We start from the raw sequence: 14,098 nt of genomic DNA, 5'->3' as shown, positions 1-14,098 counted from the left end.
AGTGCGAGTAGGGCAGCTTAGTCTTAGCAGTGGGTGGCCGGAGAACCAGGGTCCCTGGCACTGGTCGGTCGCAGATGAGCGCAGACGGGCTTGCCTTTGGCATGCCTTTGGCGCGCCAGTGGCTGCCAATAAATAGGGAAGGGGGAGGGAAGCGCAGCTGGGAGGAGGGAGTGGGAATGCAGCAGGGGCGAGGGCCCGTGGGGGGAAGCAGCGGCGGGAAAGGGAACCGGGCAGAAAATAACAGGACAAACAGAGAGAGACAAGGCAAACAGATAACCAATAAAAATACAGAGGCAAAAGACAGGAACACAGGCACAATAACAAACACAAAGACAGAAAAATGGGCACAATACAGCACAGACAGCAGTGGAACAAGCAGAAGAGCAAGGTTCTCCCACTGGACCACCAGGGATGAGGCGCAGGCAGGAGCCTTCAGATGGAGGAGGGACTCGAACACCTACCTGTACAGAGCACTGCGCAGGGCAGCAGCACTTAACAGCAGAGCTGCAGGTGGAGAGAGCAGGTCTCTTACCAGAAATTTAGTGAAAACTTCTTTGTATCATTCCTGTGTTTTACAGAGGGCATGCATATGCATTAGTAAACAATGAAATGGGTAAGATCTTTTTCCACGATTCCCTTGGAGATCAGAGGCCATGTTCGAGGTTGTCAAAATCATCTGCTACCCTGGTCAGATTAGGGGTTCATGTGACTGTGAGCTAGCTAGGAACTGGGCTAACAGTTTCTGATGGTGCAGATGGACGCAGTCCCTGCATTCCGATGTCCTGTTATCATAATACGCAGTTCTTCCTTTTCTAGTGGGAACCGGTTAACAGCTGCACCTTGCCTCCTCCCACCTCGTGACCCAAGTAGACCACTGAACCCTGCCCTATATGGCACTTACTGCCCTTGATAGTCAGACCTGCCCTTTGCAGAGCTTGTAGCACTTGTCTGAGGTGGCGTATGCGGGCCTCCCAGCTAGAACTGTAGACTGCAATGTTGTCCAGCTGTCCACTGAAGTTCTCCAACCCAGCGAGGACCTGGTTGACCAACCTCTGGATGGTGGCAGTGGTGTTCTTGAACCCAAAGGGCATTAGCTGGACTGGAAGTGTCCTTCTAGGGTAGAGAACGCGACCTCTCTTTGCCCCCCTTTGTCAAGGTAATCAGCCAGTACCCAGATTTTAAATCAAATGTGCTGAGGAACATGGCAGTTCCTACCCGATCCATGAGCTTGTCAGCTGTGGGGATGGGGTGTGCATCAGTCTTGGCGACTGCATTTAGCCCACAATTGGCCACACGGAACCTAAATTCTAGAGTGACATCTGGAGGAGCAGCCTTGTGGACCACCATCACTGGGCTGGACCAAGGGCTGTTTGAGGGCTCAATAATCCAAACTCCAACATCTTGGAAGCCTCCTCCCTAATGCTGGCTCTCACCTTATCAGTAAGACTGCAGATTTTACTCTTCACAGGCATGCTGTCCCAAGTGTCTATTACATGCCTACACCATGTAGTGAATCCTGGGGTAAGGGAGAATAAAGAAGCAAATTGCCCTAACAACTGGCAGCAGTCTCTCTGTTGTTCTAGGGTCAGAGTAGGGGAGAAGCTGACACCCTCCACTGACCCATCCTGCTCCTTGAAAGAAAGGAGGTCGGGGAGTGGTTCACTCTCCTCCACTCAATCACCCGTTACTAGGAGCATGGTCAACTCAGACCTCTCAAATTGGGGCTTGAGGCGATTCACATGTAGGGCCCATATAGGGTTCCTGGGAGTCTTGAGGTCCACCAAGTAGGTGACATCACTCTTGCGCTCTCTCACCTATAAGGCCTAGACGACTTTGTGGCTAGGCTGAAACTCAACCAGAGTGCATTCTGGTCATACCACCGTTTCATGTCCTCTTGTATGGCTTCATAGATTTTCCTGTGCTTTCTTACATAAGCACTTCATAACTTGGTTATGGAGTGCCAGCATGCAGCTGACCACATCCTTGGGGGCCTTCCTAGGAAGGCCTCCTTCACCAGATTGAAAGGTCTTCTCACAGTCTGCCTGTACAGGCATTCAAGGGCTGAATTCAACCCCCTTCTGCATACCTCCTGTAGGCAAACAGGCTTGGCAGGAGGACATTTCACTTCTGCCTCACAGGATCTGATAGGCCCATCATCATGCCTTTTAGGCTGCTGTTAAATCTCTCAACAAGCCCATTAGTTTAGGGTGGAAAGGAGTGGATAACTTTTAGGTTACCCCACACTCCTTCCACATGACCTTCATTTATCATGACATGAAGTTGGTACCACTGTGGGGTAAACCGCATGGGTAAAGATTCCCATCTGTGCCTTGGCCATTCCGGGCGCAGTCACTGTCTTTCAGAGGGTAGCCCCCGGTTACCAGATGCCATGGTCCACCAAGACCAGGATGAACCTGTTGACCATGGCTGTCTTGGGGTCCAGAAGCCCAATAATGTCGATGTCCACCCTTTCAAAGGGAGTGCCAATGACAGGGAAAAGTTGCAGGTGAGCCTTGCGCTTCCCTCATGATTCACCACTGGCTTGGCAGGTAGGAAAGGACCAGCAGAACGCATCTGATGCCCTCCTCATTTAAGGCCAGTAAAAGTCGGTGACAAGCCTGTCAAAGTTCTTGTTCAGCCCCAAATGACCTGCCAGGGCTACATCATGAGCCAACTCCGGTAGGAAGGCCTTGTATCACTGTAGGACCACCAACACACAGGTTTTGCCTGGCTCAGTAACCTTAGGCTCACTATACAGGAGTTCATTCCCTCAATAAATCAGGTGATCACCAGAAGTGTTGTCAGGTGCCTGGGCCTAGGCCTGCTGCTTTAGGCCCACTAGAGTAGGGCATTCCCTCTTTCCTTGCAGAAGTCTGTCTGATGGGTCCCCCTTCCTTCTGCCAAATGGCCAGCTCAGGTAGGTTCCCCAGGGCAGTAGCATCCTCCCCTGTAGGCTCTGGGGCGTCCCCCTCAGGGTCAGCCTCCTCCCTGACTGTGGGAGTTTCAGGAGCAGGTTTCCAATGTCCCTTGCACTTCCTTTCTTTACCAGGTACCTGGGCCATTCTTCCAGGCTCCAGGTCCTCCTGACTACCCTCTCTCCCTGTCTGGATGAACTTCACCCTGGTAGCGGTTTCTTCTAGGGTGATGATTGGCCATGTGGTTAGCATTAATTCTTGGACAAGATCGGGAGGCATTTGACGAGGTCTGCCGGGCTTGACTACGGACTGAAGTTGCCAGGTTTAGCATTGACAGCACATTTTAAAGTTCTGAGTCAAGTTCTGCAGTTTTGGAAAGTGAGTGCAATCCACATCTTGCAAGTGCTCTCTGAATAGGATAGGTTTACTTTTAAAATGTATGAACATCATTTATCGTAGAGAACACAAGCTGTTGCTTTCATTGAAGTAACAAATTGAGTGCATTGAAATGTGTGAGAATTTATCAGAAATAAAATGGTGCATGCTAAGCCATTTTACATCCTTCAGTCCTGGGCTTAGGGGCTTAGTCCTTGGGGTTTAGAAACTGGTCATATTCAGGAAGTTAAGCTAGGAACTTCTCAGAACTTTCGCTTTGCATAACAATCATACTATGCTGCAAAAAATCTATAAATTGAGTTTTGACATCCTGCAGATGTTCTTTAATTGGTCTATGGCTCAAGGTGCTGGCACATTAAAATTAACAGTTTTCATGACAAGCTTCATTATATTATTCAGTTCTCCTTACTTTATTTTTGCACACAGAGCTTTATGGTGGATGATGCAGTGACAGCCTATGAAGGTATGTCCTGTGACCTTTTTTAACACGGACACAAAGCCTCTCTCACGACCTACTATGGAGGGTCCATGTATTGTGACAGTTACAAGTTTGTTTAATGCCATGTCGTGCACTTCGAACAAGTTGCAGATGAAAGTTGGAGGGATTGCAGGGTGCCCTGGGTGCAGATGTGCTGACAGTCATTAATGGTCTCCTCTTGTGTGACCATGTAGTGGTAAAAGGTACAGGAGATCTTCTCAACTACTCACCCAAACTAATAACTGGGCCACATTGCCTATATCTGTGAACTCATTGTTAAATCAACACTCCATTATTATAAAAACTTCTTTATTGATTACAGCACAGTGCAACCAGGTCTGCATGTAAATAGGTCCCCTGGTAACTGTCCCCAGGAGGATTCTAGAATCACACACCAAGCAGAAGAACCTTCACAAAACTCTAAGATAAACATTTCCTATACAAAGGCTATGAAACATCTTAGGGCTATGTAATATGTATATATAACATCTACAACACCATGTGTATACATAACACTAATCTATAGCAATGCCGAAAAATAACCCTTCTACTGCGTAGATCATCTGCTCTGGGACATTTTACCCGTTCCCTCTATTCTTCAAGCACAATTTGTATCTGGCAGTCGAAGAGCACTGTTTTTTCATGATGATGGCTTTGCTGGTATAGATTGCAAACAACATTTGTCTGTGGAAAGAAAACATTTCTTAACAGGCTTGACCTCTGTAAATGTTATTTTTATGTTTGGCAAGCAAATACCATATGTTAAATGATGCCTCTCTAACAGCCTCAGATTCTTTCATCTGGCAAAGGTTTTTGTTGTTGTTGATGGAACAGAAAATATTGCTTCAACAGTGCCACTTTTGCACAATGCTGATTTGACTTCAAATAGGAAGGTCTCAGTGTATTCGGAATATTTAAGTTGTATAGTTCATCTCCATATTATATATATGGACAACGACTTTCGCTTTGCACAGAAGATACATAGAGGCATATTTACTAATCTTCCACAAAATGTAGGACAGCAAGTCAAGTTGCTGTGTTGTGTTGAGTGAAAGAGAGAGAGCAGAAAGGCTCCATATTTACAATGACATAGAGCATTTCTGCTCTCTCCTTCCGCTGCCCCACTGTGTGCAGCCTAGCATCAACGCAGACACCCTTGCAACATAATGCAAGAGTGCCTGCGTTACAAGTAAGATTGTTTTTGTGCAGGAAGGAACACCGTCCTGCACAAAAGCAATTCTTAGAGGCATTTTCCTCTTTCCATGTGTGCTGCAGGACACATGCAAATAGGAGAAATAAAGATATTTCTTTTAGTTATGCCTCATCAGGTGCATTCCCAGGTTTATAAGTTTTAATAGATCTGGGAATGTGTCAAAATCCATGGGTGGAAGCATCTCCTTCATCCCAAACCCCATACCACTACTATGATCTCCAATATAACCCTTTCCCTACTCTACCCTGCCTTGCATCATCCCATACCTCTTTATTATTCAGATCTTGCAAACAAGCCTTTCTTAACCTTTCCCTCTGACCATTTTACTCATCCCAAGACTCCTCCTACTGCTATGAGCTCCAAAAAAAAGACATTCTAAATCCTTTCCTCTTCCTTTCCTCTTCTATTCCTCCACTATCCTTTTCAATGCAAATCACAGACAAAAATGTCCACCACTCAAAATAATTTCATATTTCACTATACTAATTCACCACTAACCCTGTATGGGTTCCAGAGTAGTGTGCTACTTGCTGAAAAAGCGCTTCAACACTTCATCAAGGGTAGCAAGCACTATATAAATGCAAACCTTTTCTCTCTTCTATCCCTCCACTAGCCTTCTCAATCCAATTAACTGACTACCATATCCACCACTCAAATTACTTTCATATTTCACTATACTAATTCACCACTAATCCTTTATGGGTTCTGGAGTAGCATGCAACTCCCCAAAAAAGCGCTTCAACTCCTCCTCAGGGGTAATAAAGACTACATAAATGAAATTACAATACAAATACAATCATAAAAATGTATCTGTGCAGTTACGCATGTAATTGATCAAATCCTAAAGAGAACATTATTATACCTCTGACGTGCTATGAAATAAACCACAGATTACACATTATTGTGGCTAGTGCAACTAAGCAAAAGTAGTTAAGGCCTTTGCCATCTACATTAAATTACAAGCACCAACACTAGGCTCTTGGGTCACTTGTTCACAATCCAGCATTAGGTCATCGATTAGCAACCAGTCAAAATGCCTCGTTCAGATTTTAAGGCCTTTCAGATTTTTATACTTCTGTACCCCTGGGGATATTTTTGTACGCAATACTTTACTGAAGTGAGACGCTAGGTCAACATTCCGCAGAATGGCTCCTAGATCATGAAACAGGCAGTAAGTACCAGCGCTGTTGAAAAGATTGCTATATCTTCAGTGGGACAGCATCAGAATTCTCAGCATGGCTGCTGAGTTTTGCAAACTGAGAATGAAATACGAAATAAATATATGTGGGGTTTTTTCAATGTCAACAAAGAGGCCAATGATGTAGTGGCCTTGTTTATCATGTCTGCCTTGTTATGCTTCCTAGCAGCTGGCATCAGTGCAGGATATTCTCACACACACAATGGTTTTAGCACATGCAAGAACAATGCACACTGCTGGATCAACATTGACAGCAACTGTGCGAGCTTCTCTCATACATGCACACCGCCTCCTAGTCGAACCCCAGGCATCAGCAATGCAAGCGTCACCGACACACATCCCATATGTTCTGCTCCTTGTACACTTTCAGACTCTACAAGTACCAAAACGCACACCACAAAAATACCTGGAAATTTGAGATCTCAAGGAAGGGTAGCTCTGAGACAACAGGCCATCACAGGAAGCACAAGAGGCTTTGGGGTGGCATAGAAGGGAAATTCAGCAGCAAAACTACATCTTTTATACAAGGAGTGCCATCAAAGTATTCAGGCACTCTGCACACAACATCCAGGGATACTGCCTTGCAACTTAGCAGCAGACAATGGAGCCACTGTATCTGCCCACTGGAAACCACATGGTCAATATCAAACTGTTTTCATACAGATGCTATGGGGGTTTCATTTTGCGCTGTACGCATGGTTGTCGCTTGGCTTATATTTTATCATCCTGGCCTGTATTTTTATATCCATACCACCAAACAAACTGAGAAAAGCAGTGGAATGCTGTATTTTTCCTTTTTGAAAGATTGGCCTAAATCAGTCAAACATGGAAATTACTTAAAAAGCATTTGAGAGCTGTTTATATTATGTATAAATGATTATTAAAGCAAAGATAGTGAAACTTGTCATGTTGCAAAAGAATACTAAGGATTATTAAAAAATTCTGTTTCACCTATTAGCCCTTGGCCCAAGTAAACAGCAAAATGTAAGCAAATGGCTTTTTTGCGAGAAAAAAAAGGTGCCACCCGTGGCTGTAAGGTCAGGTTTATGCAAGCAGCCTGCGGATGATGGAGCTCAAGGAGAACTATATGATGTAGAAATAGGATTGACACGTTGCCAGTGTGAGAAGTTGGCCTGGTATATGATGTTATGCTGTCCACTACTTAAAGTGGGCACCCTGTACCAGTCCAAACAACCCTTATGGTGATTTAAGAGGTCAAAGATAACCTTAGAAAGCTATCCAAGTTGTAGCTGTGGAGAGCAGCCTTCAGGCTTAGTCTTGAAGGAATGTGAAGCAGCTTGTTTTACCAGAATGCAACCGTATAGTATTGGTTAAATGAAAGGAGAACCACACGGTAGTTATATGTATTTATCGATATAACACTCTTTAGTACGATAAAGTATCTTCTACACAAAGATAATCACAAGGCACACAATACTGTAGCACAGAAATAATAGTAAATAGCACTAATATACAGTGGGCTCCAGGGGGAGACCAAACCATATACTAAAATAGTGGTATAAGAACCACAACTCGAGTCAAGACAGTGTCTAGACGATGTAGAATCAATGGGACCCCAAGGAACCACCCAAGGTGAGTAAGTAGGGACCCCACGGAGGACGGGTGCAGTGTCGGAACACAACAGCGTGCTCCGTACAATTCTATGGGAGAGTCGCGGTTATAGAAATTAAGAACCCTTCCCAGTGGACTTCAAGGATATCCCGTGGAAGTTAGGAGTTTGGAGAGCCACCCCACCCGTGCATACCATAGTACCAGAATTACCTATCCCAGGGAAGCCAGGTGCATAGGTCTGAAATGGTGTCAGAAAAAACCTTTGAACTCAATGGAGGACTTGGAAGAAGAGCCACTGCTGGAAGGAAGACAAGTGTCCAGTGGAATCCAAAGGTGTATTCTTGTTGAAGAGTACCCGAAAGCAGAGGGGACAGAGTCTGGGTCACTCTGGAGTGACCAGGGGCTCGGTAGACGAATGCCCACCGATGTTGGGTGCTTCAGGTGCATTGAGGAGGTTGTTGACTCTGCAGCCACTGGAACCAGGAGATGTTGAGGATGACCAGGAGCTGGAAACGAGCTGTCCCACAAAGGACGTCAAGTACTGAGGGGTCGGTATCTGGCTGGAGCACCAACAAGCCTTGGCAACAACAACCCATACAGGAGATCAAAGAAGGTTACGGTTTGGATCAGCAAGGTCCAGGAGACTCATCAAACACACGGGAGTTAGGACAGGCCCGGAGCAATCAGGGGAGCCCAAGAAAAGAAAAGTTGACCCTCAAATGGACCCACTGGCCGGAGACACAGGAGTTGCGAGAGGACCTCAAGCGATTTAACAAAGCAGCAGCCCATTGAGCACTCGTTGTGAGGAGGCCAGAGTTCCTGGTAGGAAATGGTGCCAGAGGTTGGGGCTACTTGGAGCCCAATGCACTTGCTCTGGAAATGCCAACAAGCATATGCACTTGCAAATGATTGCAGTGCACAGGGGCATGGGTATTGCAGCCCCCACAAGGGATTCTGGCTTCAAACTTGGTGAGAGGGTAGCTCAGACCTTGATGGATGTAGAAACCTACCTCCTGTGTTGCTGGAGCCTTCGGAGTCTTTAGGAGCTCAGGATCAGCAGACCAGTCAGTCATAATGTGGTGCCTGCGGTTGCAGGGAGTGACTCCTTCACTCCAAGGGAGATATCTTCAGTTCTTGATGCTCCACAGGTCCTGCACGGAGCCTCTTTGGTGCACGGACACAGACGATGCTTCAGACTGAGAGGTAGATGAAATCGGGCCCAAATGAAGTCCAGCAAAGTCCAGAGTGTTGATGGAGCAAGGATTCGTAAATGAAACTTGCTTGGATTCAATCCTCTCAAATAGCATGCAACAATGTAATCAATCTGTTTTGTGAATACTAAAACTGCAATATATCAAGTACACCTTTATCCAGGGGAAGCTTTCCTATGGGCATTACTAACCCATAACTTGAATATCCTAAAATGGCCGACAAAACGCAGGATTTCTATTGCGCATGCGTCTACTGCATCTACGTAATATGACTCTGTCGCTTTTGGTGGGAAACTTTTGCAGCTGCGCAATGGCACTAAAAATAGCTGCTTCGAACTCACATGCTAATGCACCTGCTGCTGATAAACTAAACCTCGTAAGTTGTATTAAACACTAATGCAAAAGATTTAAATAAGTAAATGGGGATAGAGTAGAGATAAGTGGTATACAGTGAAATCATTTCTTTCTGTGTTTTAACGTGTCTTTTTCTGACTTTATTAATACTTCTTACTTGGGCCTCGGAGGATGACTTGAATCCCAACTACGCGCATGCTCATAAAGATTGGCTGAAAACAATGACGGCACCGGTGTCACTCAGCCAAGGACACCTTGAATGAAGAAGCATGGGAAATTCAACTGATGACCCCAGCAACAGCAACAATGTTGAATAAAATGTTTAATTTACTGAGTAAAGTGAAATGCGTGTGGGAATAAAGCTATGGGAAAAGAAAATTAAGGGGCGGGCACATAGACAATGGTCCATGGAGAAAATGTTAACATTCTAGGTGGTGTGATGAACTCACCTCCTCATCCCAATCAATCAGAATAAGGGAAGGCATAAGAATTGATACTTGGGGGGGTGGTAAACTAATCAAGAACAATATAATTGAGGTAAGATAGCTAGAAACCTCATCAGATCTGTCATTCCGACTCGTCACTGACCCAACGCGTATGCTGCTCCGGTTCTTGTCCGAGACGCTGTCTCAGACCCTGCTGCTGCCAGAAACTCTATCTGAGAGTTTGAGATACCGATCGATAAATCTATTCATCTAGAGAGATTGCTGAAACAGGACACCCGAGGAGAGTAGTGTCAGAGAGGGGTGCAACGCAGGCGTTTTACTTTAGAAGAAGATATCCTTCCAGATATGAATCTGCCTGTTCCTCTACCTGTGACCTGCTTTGGAGATTCTTTTCTGGCTCCCACCATTACGGAGTTGGGTTCATCTTGACCAATAGGTAAATATAATTAGAAAATCTGTCCTTTATGCCTTTGCTATCCTTTTTCCCCCTTTTTCTTCCCTTTCAGGTACCGTCATCATTGATCATTTAGTTTGCTATGAAATTATTAGTATATTTCTGCCTCAGCAACCTGATTCATTGAGGAAAGGAAACATTACTATTAAATTGGTAAGACTTGGTAAAGGTGATTAACAAAGTTACAGGTAATTTACACAAAATTGATGCCAGCAGGGTTTACTAGCATACAGTGAGAATGTGGTTTAAGCCCAGGTGAGTATTTAGATGTATGAGTGACCAGAGCTGGTGACCTGCGCTCCATCAGTTTTGCTTGGTAGCAGAGGATTGTTAGGTTCTAGTTAGTTAGGTAGGGAATAATGGTAATTGAAAATATTGTAATTGAAATTATTAATATATGCATTAACATTTGTTGTTGTCATCATCGTTATTCATGTTGTCTGAAGTTCCCGGGAATATTGAATAGCGGATAGTGAATGGAAACCATACTGCAGTGAGGTTACTTGTCAGGATTCAAGAAAAGTGCGGAAAGTTAGGTAAAACTAGAAGCACTGTTTTAGGAATTATTTTCTGTATGTAAATGAGAGTAATTGGTAGCTAAAGAGGTCGTTGGTGAAACTTTGGTTTTATATCACCTAGAAAGGGTAATACCGAAGGAGTAGCAGGTTCTCTGATGCTTGAGTGAAGAGTAGGCGGAAAAGTTTTACTCGCAGTAAAAGAAAACTGACTATTCTTTGGAATTTAGAGAAACTGACACAGTGGCAAATGTTTTATGTTGTCGATTTATGCAAGATACGTACAAAATACTGAGAAATTTAAGTTACACATTACCTTATAAAGGAGGGGTCAGTTGCGGGTGCTGCACTGACGTCACAAAGAGCCGCGCTGGGATTGGTAGGACAGAGGGTGTGTGACTTACGCAAGTTTTGTAAAGGAGGGGTCAGTAGAAAGGAGTGATACTGACATCACTTAAAAGCTGCGCTAGCATTGGCTAAACGCACAGAGTAAAGTTGAGTTCTGATTGGATAGGAAAATAAGAGACGCGTTAGTATTGGAGGAAAAGATTGAGTAACTATAAACATAGAAGTCCCAAGAATAATAATAATAATAGACAATGGATTGTGTATGTACGATCCCACAGTAACTGGCAGTCGCCCAGATAGAAACTATTTAGGGTTTGCTTACCAGCAATACTTAAGAGGTAGATCACGGAAAATGTATGGTGAGAAAAGAAAAATGTTGTTTTTGCAGAAAATAAAGAACTATTTCAAAAAAGGTAAGCCCATTAAAACTAGAGAAGGAATTCTCATTCCTCCTCTGAAAAATCCTGCATCTTACATGATGGTAGAGAGAGGTTATCATACTTGTGTATGGTTAGAAAATTATATTGAATACACAAAGGATGATGGAATTTTGGCTTTCCCAGAATATGGAACTTTAATGGGACAATTTTACATAATCTACATACAAGAATGAATGAATGAGAACCCAGACCTAGGTTGACTCAGTATGAGGCATTAGAAGAATGGGAAACTGAGGCATTTGAACGAGATAGACCAAGGTGTAACAGGAATTTGAGTAATTTCTACCCAAAATTTCCGCGTGAAACTCAAGAGAAACAAATGAAACAATGGAGACAAGCCATGTTAACCAAGGGATTATATCCTGTATTAATGGTTGATGAACAGACAGGAGGTGAATGTACAGAACACTTAATGACAGGTGGAGGAGACTCTGATGAAGATTATTTAGATGAGATATTAATGAAAAGTCTTCCACCATATCAGGAAGGGCCAAGTAGAATTACCCCAAGCGCTCCACTCCTAGAGACACCCTTGGTGCCACAAGTAGTACATGATGGAACAGTGGAAAGAGTACTCCAAGAAAAGGAAAGATAGGCAATAAATAAAAATAAAGAAGAATTAATACAGAAGATAACACAGTTAAACGCCCATCCTGAAGCTCTAACTATACCTGTAACTATAGGTCCTGTTGTCCCGTTGTACGGAGATAAATCAAACTGTCCTAAAACTCCCGTCATGACCACACCAACCATAGAACCTGGAAAAAGAAAAATAATAGTCGATGACCAAGCTAGTGATTTTTGAGTCAATAATTTCCTTAATGGACTTGCTGATAAGAAGACAAATAAATGACACACCCAGAAGAGTCATACGAGGTAGTTCAAAAGAGTTGCGAATTGAGACATCCACCGGAACAAAGAGTGCCACACTAATAACACCAGAAGAATTAGAAAGATGGACACAAGATATTGAAAAACCCAATCCCCCACCTAAGATACTAGATGTTTTCAAACTAAGAGTAGAATTGGAAGAGATGATAGCAGGAAATGTAGGGTTGGAAAGGTTGAATACCTTCAATGAGGAAGAATTGCTGTTCATTTGCAGAAGTGTAACTCGGAACACAAAAATATTTCATGAGAAATCAATGAATCTTGCTTTAGAAATAGGAATCGATGTGGGAAGATCCAAGGTTCTGCAAATACCTTATAGAGCAGAGTTTTCTGATAAGGGTTTAGAAAATAAGAACGTGTCTGGGAGAAAGTTGCAAGTTAAGGAATTGATGACGATATTGCAAAAATGGGGAGACCTAGACAGATGAAAGCAAGGTGGACAAAGAAAAAGGAAGAAGCACAGGCCTCTCGAGTAACATCAGAGTATTTAATGAAAGAAACAGAAAAAGCAGAAGGGTTGTACCCAATGAGAGAAGTTCCAGGGGGAGGTTATGTACATGTCCCATGGACTAGACAGGATATTTTGTCATTTACAAATGATTTCCCAAAACTGAGGGAGAAACCTGCAGACTGGTATAGACAAGTCAAAAGGTTTGTGAAGGTTTTGAAAGCTCTGTTGAAAGATTTGGATGGTTTGTTTGACATAGTGGTACCAGCTGATTTGTGGGCTGAGTGTAAAATTACGGTTGATTGGCCAAAGGATGAGTACCCTTGAGACAAGAAAACGGGTGCCCCATCTGAAGAAGTAATGAGAAAATATAACCAGGTCATAACTTTCTTGAAAGGGAAAATTCCCCCAAAGGAGACAGATTAGGTAAAGATAGATAGAACAACTCAAGAAAAAGATGAATCAGTCCATGCGTACTATGAGCGCCTTCTACAGGTGTTCAAACAGTATAGTGGGGTGGAAAGCATTGAGAATAAAGATATGACTCATTTTGTGTTTCGATTTGTCAATATATTAAAGAAGGACATTTCTGAAATGATTAAGGAACATAATCTGTGTTGGCAAGCAAAGCCCATAGACAAAATTTTAAAATATGCAAAGTACTGTGGAGATGAAATTGACAATAGACGAAAGATTTTAGAAGAAAAGGTAATGTGGGCCCAAGTTAAATTGGCAGAACGGCAAGAAATTCAGTTAAATAACATGGCAGGGAAATCAGGCTAAGGACAACGAAAAGGCGAAAATAATGGGAGTAAAGCAAATGGGCGATTAAGTAGAGAAGAGGCAAAAAAGAAATTCCCTTGTCACGGGTGTGAAAAATTAGGGCATTGGAAGAACGAGTGTAAGAATATACAAAATAATACTAGCCCAAATCAAAATTTAAATCCACAGACGCAGAATGAGGTGATAATGAGTCAACCACAACAGGATGTAAACCTGCAGAAGCGATTGCCACCTGCCCCTAAGCCAAAATTTGTGAGTCAAGCCAAGTACAGTGCGGACACCGGATTTCAAGAAGGAAGTGGTAAGAAAAATTACCTAACATCACAGTTTCTTTTGCAGGATTCTTATTTCGAGGATCAAGATCAATGACGGTGCCTGAGAGGGGAGGATGAGGATTGCGTACTTGGTGCATCCTTACCGGTAGATCAGTCAGGTT

The 14,098-nt window shown here is 43.5% G+C and overlaps 1 pseudogene; it reads left to right on the top strand.

Moving 5' to 3' along the window:
- LOC146870876 (uncharacterized) overlaps positions 1-10,414 on the top strand; it is a 219,927-nt pseudogene extending 209,513 nt beyond the window's left edge.
- Positions 10,415-14,098: the final 3,684 nt, after the last annotated feature.

This window comes from Triturus cristatus, chromosome 1_1 (assembly GCF_964204655.1).
Source record: "Triturus cristatus chromosome 1_1, aTriCri1.1, whole genome shotgun sequence".
In the NCBI taxonomy this organism is placed as follows: domain Eukaryota; kingdom Metazoa; phylum Chordata; class Amphibia; order Caudata; family Salamandridae; genus Triturus; species Triturus cristatus.
The sequence above is the reverse complement of the archived record's forward strand: the minus strand, read 5'-3'. Positions and strand labels throughout refer to the sequence as shown.